Source organism: Centroberyx gerrardi, chromosome 16 (assembly GCF_048128805.1).
Source record: "Centroberyx gerrardi isolate f3 chromosome 16, fCenGer3.hap1.cur.20231027, whole genome shotgun sequence".
NCBI classification, from domain to species: Eukaryota; Metazoa; Chordata; class Actinopteri; order Beryciformes; family Berycidae; genus Centroberyx; species Centroberyx gerrardi.
The window spans coordinates 11,916,097-11,929,489 of record NC_136012.1 but is presented as its reverse complement, the minus strand read 5'-3'; positions in this window follow the sequence as shown (position 1 = coordinate 11,929,489).

Genomic DNA, 13,393 nt, shown 5'->3' with positions numbered 1-13,393 from the left:
AGATGTTTGTCGATCCCATGAAGCAGAGAAGGTCAAAATGATCACATCAGGGTGAAGCCAAGGGAAGACGCTGCCTGTCCAGCAGCGGCAGACATGGTGAAACACTGCTGCTCCTGGGAGAGCCGACTGACAGAGAGGAGGAGGTAGGCAAGAAAAGAGAGGTATGAGTAGGTGTGTGTGTGTGTGTGTGTGTGTGTACCTGAGTCTTACTGACTGACAGATCAGGAGTCGGGTGTTAAGCCTCTGCTGTTCTTCTCCTAATGGGATATCATTTCCTCGGGTCCCTGATGACACCAGTTTGACACTGAAAAGAATAGAACAATAATTTAATTTCCTCTGTTGGCAGCATGAAGCTGCAGACTGCATTTTGATGTCTGGTGTCATTTACACCTTTCACAAACCTCATCTCTTATGCAACCGGTACGCATTGAAGGTTGAATAAAGAAGGCGACTGTGCATAAATAAGTCATCATGGGAGTCAGTTCTAACATAAACGTGACATTGTCAAATAGTAACGTTGACGGTGTTCAGTCACTGTGAAAATGGATGTGCTTTCTAGGGATAATAGCTTGCCATATTGCTGTACAGTAAACACACTATTCCTCTAAATAGATGTGTTGTCTAGGGATAATACCCTTCCATATTGCTGTACAGTAAACACACTGTTCCTCTATGATAATCGTTGTAACAGGCGCACACACCAGTCGCCCACTGGCAAAATTGCTGGGATTGACGAGGCACCGGTTATTAGTTATTTCACTATCACAATATTTCACATTGAAACAAATAAGAACTTTTGACTGTTGAGAAATGATTCAGAATATATAATGTGAAAGTAACACTTAAACAAAAAACAGTAACTAAATAAACTGTAGCACAACATCCGAGAGCAAGTCAGACAGACACATCAATATAACCACATTTTGTTTCGGTTGTAGATCAGTTTCCAATTGTCTCCACCAAGCCTATCAATATTCATTCACCAAGATGAAGCCATGGCAACAGCAATCTGAGGTTACAACATAATGCAGCTGCCATATTGCCTCCCTGACACGCTTTCATCCTCCGAAATGAGTTTTGCTGTGGAACTGACGTCAGTATGTGCTGCAAACTCATTTGGACAGAGCAAGATGGAGGACTTCTGCTGCTGTACCATGAATCTCTATAGATATGAGTTGTTAGTGCCTTACTCCTTGGTGATTTGCTAGTCTGGACTTTAATTAAAACACATAAATGTGCCATCTGAATGGGCCTCTATGAAGAGAGAGTGTTTTATTAGACAGACAGTCGCTGCAGGACCGCAGGCTATCTGAGCAGCGAACTCTGTACCCGGAATATTACGATGCCAAAACCCTGCCAGCCCCCGCAGCGCTCACCTCATCCCACCTAATTTCATTGTTTTGTTGTAGAGACAGAAATTACCATCACTGGCTGGATGGAATTGTTTCCTCTTATAGCTCCGCTGAAGTGAAATTGTAAACACAGCTCTGCATTAAGGTGTCAATTGTTATTTTGGATATGCTTGTTAGGTGTTGCTGTAGCCGCTTTTACCATGTACAGCTCAAAGTAACTTTACACAGAGGATTGGCAACATATGCTAATGATGATAGAGAATGATGTTGATGGTAATGAAGATGATGATGATGATATATAGGGCGCATGATAAGGCCCAACTTTCCTGATCACACATTAGTTAGTACAGTCATTGGCTGTACCCAGTTTTGTCTATGGAGAAATCTTATTCCATGGCTTAGTGTTAATTTCACAGCTTTCACAACATTTAATCCTGCCAATCTTTTTTTTTTTTTTTTCAATTCTACCTAGGCCGATCTCCAAATTTAACCCCCACAGCACAATCTCCATCTAAATGGGAGTAAAACAGATTGACTTGCCTCCCACACCAACCCCCCCCCCCCCCCCCCCCCCCCACACACACACACACACACACAAACCAGATTAGCACAAAACAACTCTACAATTCTCTATTCTTCTCATTCTTCTGAAAGAATACTAACGTCAGCTCTGATGAAACTTATACCAAAGGGATGAATCCTTAATTTCTCCGCTCCCTAAATCCTTTCGGCTTCCTCTCGGAGGGGTTTCAGATGCATTTATCACAGATAGAGCTGCTGAGGACATGACTGAGGAGGTTCAGGTCAGTTTAGCGGCACTCAGCAAACTCCCACAAAGCAACAACACAAATACTGCTCCCTCCTTGGATTTCTTGGAAAGTCTTTACATTACCCTCATCTGTTAATATGTGTTTCGCTCTTTACAGCACATCGCAGTTCCTTGTCATCGCGGCCTCGTCTGCCTCCGACATATGAAAAGTTTACACAAACATGACTGTGTAACATTCTGACAGTGAACAGCGTGTTACATGCTTTTCCCACTGGGAGCCCTGTTGGGAGAAATCTATTAAATGACCCTGAAACATTGTGCTGCCAATTGCAACGGGGGGTTGGAATCTATTTCCTCTCTTATATGATCCCTGGCTCATGAAGGCCATGTGAATAATGTGCTGGGATGAACCAAAGTTGATTCAAAGAAACTGTAATTTTCTCACTCTTATGCGTAAGATGGGAGGAACCAAGTGCCCTTTAGAGTTGATTTCATAAAACAGAGCTACTGCTTGATGGGACATGTGAAGAGGTCCTGGGTGAAGGAGCATAACAGCTACAGCGCAATAAATGCATCTCACTCACTCATTCGAAATGAGACATGCGCTCTCTCTACCCCCCATTGTTTGAGAAATTGTAGTGATAAAAACTCAGAACTTTGGAGAAATAACAAGCAGTAATTTCCTTTCCCTATTAAAGGATTTCTGTTCGTCCCTGAATGCATCTCCAGAGATAGAAGAGATGAGTTATCCTATGAAAGCATCCATTGACTTGATGAAGGAAAGGAAAAATCCCTATTGTAAAGGTAATGGTGCTGCAATTAATGTTTTCACCTCAATAGGAAAACTCATTTTGGTTGAAAAGATTTCCAAATTTCGTATCATTAAAATCTCCCTACAATCAACCTCTCTTTCTCTTTCTCTTTCTCTCTCTCTCTCTCTCTCTCTCTCTCTTTCTCTCTCCCTTTTCCCAGCAGTGCATTTCTGGGTCTGATGAATTGATAATGAATTAGGTCTCTACACCACATTTTGGCATTATCTCATGTCTCCATCAGTGGCCCAATAGCTCTAATAGTAAGTCCAGAGCAACCTAAATCCTACAAACCTCATCCACAGAGTGCAGCTTGATTTGTTTTCCAACCAAACCGCTGTTTGTGGCGTGCGAGAATCCCAATCTCTATTTGGTGTTGCTGTAATGTCAGCTGGCAGAGCCGACCGGTGATTTCAGCAGCTTCGACGACACGCCGGCACCATCGCTCTGAGGCGCTGAAGTGTCATCACGGGACGCAGGTAGGCAAAGAGGCGTGAAGCGGAGCCCCCATCGCCGGCACCGCTTCCCTCTGCGGTGACTCACATAACCCGGAGCCCACTCATCTCCAAACCCACAAACAAACACCGGCTCCAACGGCCACGAACCGCGACACAAGGCCACATCAGACCCGCTCTGTTTGTCAGACTGCTTCTATACCTCTGTCTGATTCCTGTCTGTCAGTCTGCCTTTATCTCATGAATCTTTTATGCTTTTGGTTTATGCAAATCCTCCTCTTCATCCCTGCCTTTGCTCTAAGGCACAACCAGTAGCTCAATGTGTTGGAGAGATCTAATCCTTCCACATATAATCCATTTTTTTTTTTTTTTTTACATTAATCTGGACCAACAATCCAGATTTTTCCTTTATCATTATGAGGGAAAATGGCCACCTAAAGGCAAGACTTACCTTACACCAAGTACACAAATAGGTGTACATGACGCAAGGTGAGTGGTGAACCTGAAATAGGTGAGTACTATGCACTGTGCTGGTTTATAGTGACATATTATAGTTTTAATGATCGAACCATAATCCTTAAAACTGTTTTAATGTATCCATTCTCCTCCTCTCCTATTTCCTCTATGGGTTTATTCTAATATCTCCATGCCTTTCCAGGGGGTTTCTTCACTGATTCATTTGCTCTTTGATTCTGTACTTATCTGTTACCTGTGCTGTTTCCCAGTGATTAAGAGTGTGATTTTGAAACTGAGCATTTCCAGAGACGAGGGCCGTGTTTCTGTATGTGATGTGGTTCATGGCTCTTGCCCGCTGAAGCGCACAATCAAAGCCAAATGAGTTCATAAACAGCTTCTGACATGCAAGCTGTCATCTGATGGACATTGACTCTGCCAGTGCTCATTTGAAGCCAAGTTAGGTGAGCATATGCATACACACACACACACACACACACACACACACACACACACACACACACACACACACACACACCATTAGTGCCTGACAGTGTTATTCCTCATTGGAAACCAGACCAGGTAGGTCCCTCATGCATTACCCATTCCACATCGCCGGGCCACAGTGCAACAGGAACCTGTCAATTAAAATGGATTCATTCTGCTTATTGTGCACCCACTTCTACCCAGATAGGGAGGGAGGAAGGATGGGAGAGGAGAGGAAAGGTGAGAAGAGGAGAGGAGAGGAGAGGAGAGCAGAGGAGGAGAGGAGAGGAGATTCATGGAACCGCATCATGAGTACGTATGTGAAAACAATCCCAATTGTTCACCATGACGTAGTAAGTTACCAATGAGGCTGCACTGAGCCAGTGTGTGTTGTGGAGTTTGACATATTCCGACTGACTGCCAAACCCCCAAATCAGCACTAACAGCTTCCTGGGAAACGAGTGGGAGGGGAAGAGGAAATGGAAGTAGGGTGCGTGATGATTGGGGTTGGGGGATTTTAATGATTGTCTTTATCTGCCCTCATTAAACACCCATGACACCCTTGTACTTAAAGTCAAGTCAGGTTTATTTATATAGCCCTTTATCACAAAAGCATGTCTCAAAGGGCTTAGCAAAGACAAGAGTACTACAAGAGTGTTGTAATTTGCTTTTTTTGGTGGTCCCACTTTCCTCCAACCTGCGTCATCTATTTTTACGTCAGTAAGTGATTTCCTACGTTTCCCAGAATACCTTTTGACAATCCCCAGAGATCCGGCGTGAACTTGTTGCTTTCAATTAAAGGTGTTAGAAATACGTATATTTGATGTACTGTATATGTTTTATGATTTGAAAGAAGCACACATCTTTTGGCCCAGTATTTTGTCATCGTTCATTGTGTGGCATATACAGAATTATTGATAAATCAGGGGTCATTGATTAATTGTGTACACACACACACACACACACACACACACAGTTTTATAGTGCATTGCTCAAAATGATGCATCAAAATTAATATTCAAAAGTGCAATGTCCTAGTTGTCATACCAAGCATTTGAAAGTGTTTTGAAAATGAATTGAAATCCTCTGGCGTGAGACGTAATCTACCAGGTTGAGTATAAAAAAGGATATTTGCATCACAAGATAAATAATTTCAGTCTAGGCATATCGCGCCATGAATGGGTCCCAGTGGAAACCTTCCTCCTGTGACATCTGGGCCGCTCTTTTTCGGAGAAATTAATTAAATTCCCTGTCTAACCAGAGCCGCCAACAAACTGTCAGCCAACAACAGGGAGAGAGATAGAGACAGAGAGAGAGAGACCCCAAAAAAGCAGCAGAGCATGGCTGGACTGAAGGAAACTCACATCTCTCTCCATCTGTCTGTTTGTATATATCTGCATGGAAATCATAGACAGCCTTGAACACAAAGGCAGAAGTGGCCGCGTCTCCATTAGTAGCTTTAATGGAGGTGGCATCACAATCTGGCCTTAGTGGACATGAGTTTTAATTGTGAATACGTGACATTTTTTTTATATTAAGGTACACACTATTGACAGTAAGTAAACTATACTAAAAAGAAAAAGTAAATAGAAATAAAACGGTGTATGCGTTTCTGTATTTCATCATGTTATCTCCCACCTGTCTCACGGAGGGATGTGCCTGTGGAAGAGGCTCGGCGCTCACGGCGGAGGAAACGAAACGACGGTGAAGTGTCTCCACTTACATTTTGCCTCTGTAACCTTTTGGAAGCCTCACCAGACATTTCATTGAGTCTAGATGAAGTGAACTAGACAAGCGGATGAAGCCACTTGACTCCTGAAGATGCAGCCTAACCTCTGAGCCGTCTGAATGGAGAGCACTCTCCTCGCGGAGCCGCCGATAGATAAAGCGGGATGATATAACAGCACTTCACAGGCTGCAGGAAAAACCAACACTTAGGCAAATAGAAACCCAAGAAAATGAAGGCCAGAGAGCACTTACATTTTCAATAATAATTCCATTACTTTTTAGTAGGACATGGCAATTCAAATGGAGTATAACTAGAATTCTCCAAATGTAGTAAAAATGGAGCACACTAATGAAGTCTAATGTATCACTTTTTCTTTTTTGCAAAAGTCTACAGTCCAACTCAGAATTGTTTAATTAAAATGCAATTTACATATCATACGCACATAAATTAATAACAATCCCAAACTCTGATATCGCACACTAAAAGAGATAATACAAGTAAAAGAAACAAAACAGGCATCAACAATATTCAAACAAGACAATTACCAAAGCTAAAAAAGGTTCAACATAGCACCAGAAAAAGCTTCTGTAATAACAGTCAAACATTATGTGAAGGACTATTTTATTTGTTTTGGAGTTTGTAAAAATGGAGTCCTCCAAACTGAGTAAAAATGATCTGCCTGGTATAATCACACCACCACTCTCCATCCAGTAACTCAGCCTGTGTGTCTGTGTGCACATGGCTCTCAGTGGCTCTCAGCATTAGCTTGAGATTGTTACTTTACAATTACACAGAGATCACAAACACTTGTACAGTATAATTCAAATCAACCACCCACTTTGCCCGCCAGGAAGAGGTTGTTTTGCTCAAAAGTCTTAAGACTTTTTTGGAATTACACATGCAGCACTAATGATTTTTTTCCACCCAGAAATGTGATTATTATTACTTTGAGGAAGGCTGTGTCTGTGTTTATTTGTGTACTTGTATGTGTGTGTGTGTGTGTGTGTGTGTGTGTGTGTGTGTGTGTGTGGGTGTGTGTGTGTGTGTGTGTGTGTGTGTGTTTAGCAGAATTAATGGATGGTTGAGTGTGTTAGCCAGGGAAGACGATCGTGATAGAGTGGCCATTTATTTCTATTTCAGATCCTGAGGATAAACAAACACACTGTCCCGCTTCCCTTTCGGTAATTTGATGGATCATTTGGTCTGTGCATGCGTGCGTGTGTGTGTGTGTGTGTGTGTGTGTGCTTGATTGCGTGCATGTGCATGTGGTTAGTGAGCTATCCAAAAAAAGAAATGAACTCAGCCATGACTCCTGGTCACGATATCAGTGAAGGTACAAGAGGAAAACAAGCTCAGTTCACACGGTTCATGTAACAGTATTGGAATTGTAGTAACTTGAATAACTAATTAGGTCATATTACATTCAGTGAACTCAGAGATATAAAGAACTACTTGATGTTATGGTGGCACTTGAGAAAGCGAAGCAGGACGCTGCTGTTATCACTTGCTGGCAGCATGGGCTCTGTGAAGATGACAGCTCTGCCAAGATCCTTGTTCCTGTTGCAGACAATGCCTGTTTCTTATCCCAGAGTCATTTCTGAGAGAACAAAACAAACGTACTCCCAACTTTAATTGGATCAAAACTGCTCCTATTAGAAAGGCATATCTGGAGAGGCAGAAAGAGGAGGGAGGACTAAGTCTGTACCGAACTATCTGCACTACTACCGGGCCGCTGATATTATAAACTCACAGATTCAACATTCCAAATACGGTTTAGGAAAATACTAAAATGTGTAAAGGACTTTTTTAAGGATAACAATTTTGTTTCCTTCGTATGCTTAAAGAAGGAGTACAACATTCCAAAAAACTTGAAAATTCACAGACAAAGTAATGGAAAAAATGTAACACCATATGAATATCAAGTACCTAATAAGGGGCAGGACCACCCTTTGCCCTAAGAACAGCTTCAATCCTCTTAGGAATGCTGTCATTCAAGTCCTGAACTGTGTGTATTGGGATGTTGGACATCTTTCAGCCTCCAGTTGTTTGATGGATGAAGGAAGGATGGATGAAGTGGAAATCTACTTCAGTCTGCTCTCCAGAACCTCCTGTAAAAGTTTAATGATGGTCTGGTGATTGTGGAGACCATGGAAGGAGTTTCACTTCATCCTGGTGTTAATAAAACAACTCTTGAATTTGTTTAGCAGAGTATATGAGGGCTTCATCATATTTGAATATGGGAAGATCATGAGAGAACAGTGTTTGTACCATAAGGTGAACCTGATCCTGTAAAATGGCTTCATGTTTCTTGGCTGTTATATGACCATGCAGAGCAAACATCGAACCAAATGACACAAGATGGCGGCTCATACCAGATCCACCACCATGTTCAATAGTTTGCCAGACATTGTGGGTTGAAGGCATCATTTGACTTAAAATGTAAACACATCTGAATGTAGGAAAAGGGGTGAAAGACGACTCATCAGACCATATCATAACATCATTTTTTTAAAAGGAAAAGACAATCTGACATGGACTTTCAGTGTCTTGATTCACTAAAAGTTCTATTTCTAACCAGCATCTAACTGCTGGTTTATTTATTTATTATTGTCTTATTCTGATTTTTACACATTCTGTTATTTTGATATAGTTTTCCCATATCCCACACACAAAAAGTCTCCTTCTCCCTCTCATTATGGTTGTTGACAGTGTTAACATGAAAAGTGCCGCTCTCCTCAGTCCATGCTGCTGGGTAACAGCGTAGCAATATTTGCAAAATGTTGGCGTGTGCTGTCATGGAGACTCTGACCAAATAAATATTGGAATTAAAGGAGCATATCAACACATTATGCAAGATTTATCCACATGAACCACAGCTTGAATTATTATTTCCCAACCCAGCGCAAATTGCATATGGCCTAGAGCTTAGTGCTATTCCCACTGCACACACACACACACACACACACACACACACTATTTCTTGTTTTCATCCCTTGTTGTATCTGTAATTCTGTCGTTCCTCCTCTGTGACAAACCTGTTTAAGAAGTATTTGAAGTATTTGAGAGATTATAGGCATAATGTTGCACATTTTGAAATGGTCAAAAATAGTTCAAGGTAATGAGAATGAAGCTATTCAAGCCACTGTTTAAACTGGAATAAACTGTTTATTTTACTGATTCTATGGATTCTACTGATGCAGAGTAATTGAAAGTATGATTGCATTACAAAGTTTATTTACTGGTTACAATTTGAAGCAGGTAGTCAATAATATCTAACACAGTGTAAAGCAAGCTTCTCATCCCTGCCTGTACACAATAACAACTACAAAGAGAGCATAAACACGTGTGTGATTCAAATCAACCACCCACCTTGCCCGCCAGGAAGAGAAGAGAAGAGAAGAGAAGAGAAGAGAAGAGAAGAGAAGAGAAGAGAAGAGAAGAGAGCTTGTTTTGCCCAAAAGTTTGAAGACTTGTTATACTCTGATGGAATTATATATTCTGCACAATTTTTACCCTCCTGGATAGAAAAAAAACTCACTCTCTTTCACTAGATCAGTGCTATGTGCTGTCACACCATTACACAGGTGTGTGTGTGTGTGTGTGTGTGTGTGTGTGTGTGTGTGTGTGTGTGTGTGTGTGTGTGTGCGCATTGGTGTGTAGGGTTTGGAATCTATGTGTGTTCTAAATACTGCAACTCTTGGAAATCATGATCAATTTGGAATTCAGCTTTTTTTTTTACTCCATCTTTGTTTTGTTAGTCGTATTCTCTCTCTCTCTCTCTCTCTCTCTCTCTCTCTCTCTCTCTCTCTTCTATTTAGTTGCATTCAATAGAATGAGTGTGTTTGCACTGCTGAAGACGGTAATTATGTGAGCACAGCAGATAAAGAGAAAAGTGCTGAGAAAAAACTTCTGTCTGAAAAGTATCTTCTGAGGTTGATTTGGACCAATTTTCTGAAAAGCATTTGCTTGCATTCTGAGATAGACTATTCATTTGGGGTGATAAGTACTTTTACAAGAACACTTTGGATTGTTGTTACAAGTCAGCTTTCAAAACATGTGGGTCAAACTGATGTGCATTCTTACTGTAGTGGTGCAGTTATGGAATGCTTTATCTTAGTAACTGATAACCTTGAATGGCATGGTATAAGCAAGAGAAGTTTCAATGATAATAAGCCCCTTGTTTTGTTTTAAATCTGAAATACATTTCTTCTAATGTTTAACATTATCCCTAATCGATATATCGGCAACAATGAGTCATGCCCCTGCTGTACTGAGAGATGCTTGAGTCCTAAATTGGCACCACCTCCACCTTTCCCCTCTAATTCTGGTTAACAAGGTTCCTTCACAGCTGTAGATAACACACCTCTCCTAATTCCCCCCCTGAAAGCACAGAGGGGTTTTAGACATTACACTGCACCATACCTTAATAACTTTTGATTAGTTTTGTCCACAGATATCGAGGTCTGATCCCGTGTTGGTATGTGCTAGCATGCAGATCTGTGATTGTATGAGGTTACTGCATCGAAAGCAAAGGTTCTCACTTAAATGCGTCCGCACGATTCCATTATGCACGGCCATACCTTAGACATTCATGAGCCAACGCAGGCACATCAAATACACTGTGCATTACATAGATATTAATTTGTATCAGTGGCCAAATGGACTCGTGGCAAAGACATAAACGTAGACTGAGAAAGTAAACTTTGGCCGGTGGCAAAGATGTGAAAGAGTAAACTGAAATATAAATGAGTGCGGCGGCTCCTGCAGGTTCGGGGTGAACCTGCTGTCCCAGCAGCTCCACCCATCCTGCCTGAACAGCCACCAGCCATCCTGGAAGGAACAGATTTCTCAACACACTGGGGTGAGTTCATGTACACAAGGGTTGAATAATAAATGTTGACTTCAATTTAATTGCTATGGTGAATGCAATGTTGTTCTGTTTAGAAACAGTGGATAAACAAGCCTCATCCTGACCTTGAATTGAAATTAATGATAGACTTTTTTTTTTTTGGACATAATAATAGATCAAATTCTTATTTGATAGACCTTTATCCTGCTAGGACATTAAGCTACAACATTTTGGCCAACCTCTTTCTGTTGATTCAGTAATGATGTTGTTTCTGAGTAGCAGGTTTGATTAAATTCATTGAATTACATTTGACGCCTACATGGATCATGGCTACCGTATGAAAAACTATCAGTAAATTATTGCTTTATACAAACATCTTGGGAAATGTGAAGCACGCCATTTTTATTATTACACACATTTTTCTCCTGTCATCTTTGTATGTCGAAGTCGCTCATATTTAGGTAAACAAACAAAAATGGGTTTATTTGCCTTGCCTGCATCTGGATATTATCCTGTGTGGAGGGTTTATAAATGAGCTCGGCATTATTCTAAATCATTAAGTGCTTTTAAAGCTGCTAATTATTGCTGGAAGTAGTACAATAAAGTAAAGACTGAATAAAATTAAATGATGATATCCTATTTTTTATTACCAGGGTCAGTCAGGTTCCCTAAGGAGCGTTTTTCAATGAACCAACAAAGGTTCCTCCACAGTTTCAATTTGGGAATCTTTTATTATTTATGTGTGTTATTTCAAATAGAATAAAAAGGGGTTAGAGGCCACCCAAGGGTGTCTGGGGGCTTTGCATTGTGTGGATCCCCTAATACATTTAGTGGAGTCTGTTTGGATTTAGGTCAGCAGTAATACAGAAGCGGCGTTTCAGACACAGAGAACAGCCTACAGCATTCTGCAACAAAACTCTTCTGTTGTTTCAGCAATAACGCCGTCTCTGGATGGTGCTTTTGATTAAGCACACTGAAGTACCTGTGAGAGCCACTCTGACAACATCCAACACAGCAAGAAGTGTCTTGTCGGTAGATTATTGCTGCATAAGCATCTGGGTGGTGAAGCAGAACGCCATGGAAGCAAAACCGGAGGGTTTGAGGGTTGAAAGGGTTTCATGAAATTAACTATTGAAGAATGTGGCATGACTGTGGCACTGCATGGAAACAAGGCGAGTTGTGCTTGAATGCCACAAAGCAATTACTTTTTATTCTTTGAATGATGAAAGAGATGCTGTGTGTGTGTGTGTGTGTGTGTGTGTGTGTGTGTGTGTGTGAGAGTGTGGGTTAGGAAATAACAGATTGCATGTAATGGGATCAAAGTAATCACGTTATAAAAAAAAAAGGGAACTGTAGCCGATTTCATAGAAATATAATACCCTGTGACCAAGTTACAGATGCTAGATAGGTGATTACGCATTGAACATGTTTTTGAAGTTGTTTTTGATGTGTACGTTTGTATGTGTGTCTCAGTGTGTGAGTAGGTGCGTGTGTGTGTATGTGTGTGACCGGACAGTATTGACCACAGCAGAGGGCCTTGGACTCACAGAACAGAGTAGGATGGGTTGTGTATGTGTGTGTGTGTGTGTGTGTGTGTGTGTGTGTGTGTACGTGGGGGTGAATGTCATGGTAGATCCTTGTTACCGGCTCCCCTCTCTTTATTCTCAGAGTGTTTTCCGAGGCCTGAGAGGTTCACATCACACTCAGCAGGATGATGCAAACTCCGTCCGGACCGCTGTGTGCTGGCAGTTATCTCATTTGCGGCGGCACGACTTTAAAGCGCACGGCGGGATCAAAGGGGTATGACGAGAGAGAGCTGCTTTTGTTGAAACAAAAAGTGTCTGCGCCGTAAGTTCGCAGACTACTGAGGTCTAAAGTTTCTTTTTTTAAAAAGTTATTTTAGACAATGTATTTTTAGAATCTGTCTTTACTCAACAAAGCACAGTATGGCATCTCGTATCCACACCTGCAATTGAAATCCAACAAAGAGGATTTTGTCTTTATAACGAAGAGTGTATTTATATCCTTTCATGCAGAACACACCAGACTGACTGAAGTTTCTCTGTTTTGACAGTTCTGAACACCAGGCTGCAGCGGGTATTTTATCTGTAGTCTACATTTCATCCTGTTCGCAAAAAAATGCCACTGAGAGTCTCTCCCCTTTGTCTGTCGCCTTATAAGTGTATCTTAAAGCGAGCAACTTTATTCGTTCATTTAAACAACTAACTTCAGAGAACCAACTGGTTTTTTAAACTCGTGATCAATTGTTACAGTGCAGAAGAAAAGGCAGCACGTATTCACACATCCAACAACACCTTCTGAATGTGCATTCTCACCCACATGTACAAACACACACACACACACACACACACACACACACACACACACACTAAAGCTATAACACACATTCATACACTTTTTTGTAGATAACATTAAGTAGCTAATGTGATCATTCCTTGATTCCTTTGTAGTGTCTTTGTGTGTATTCAAC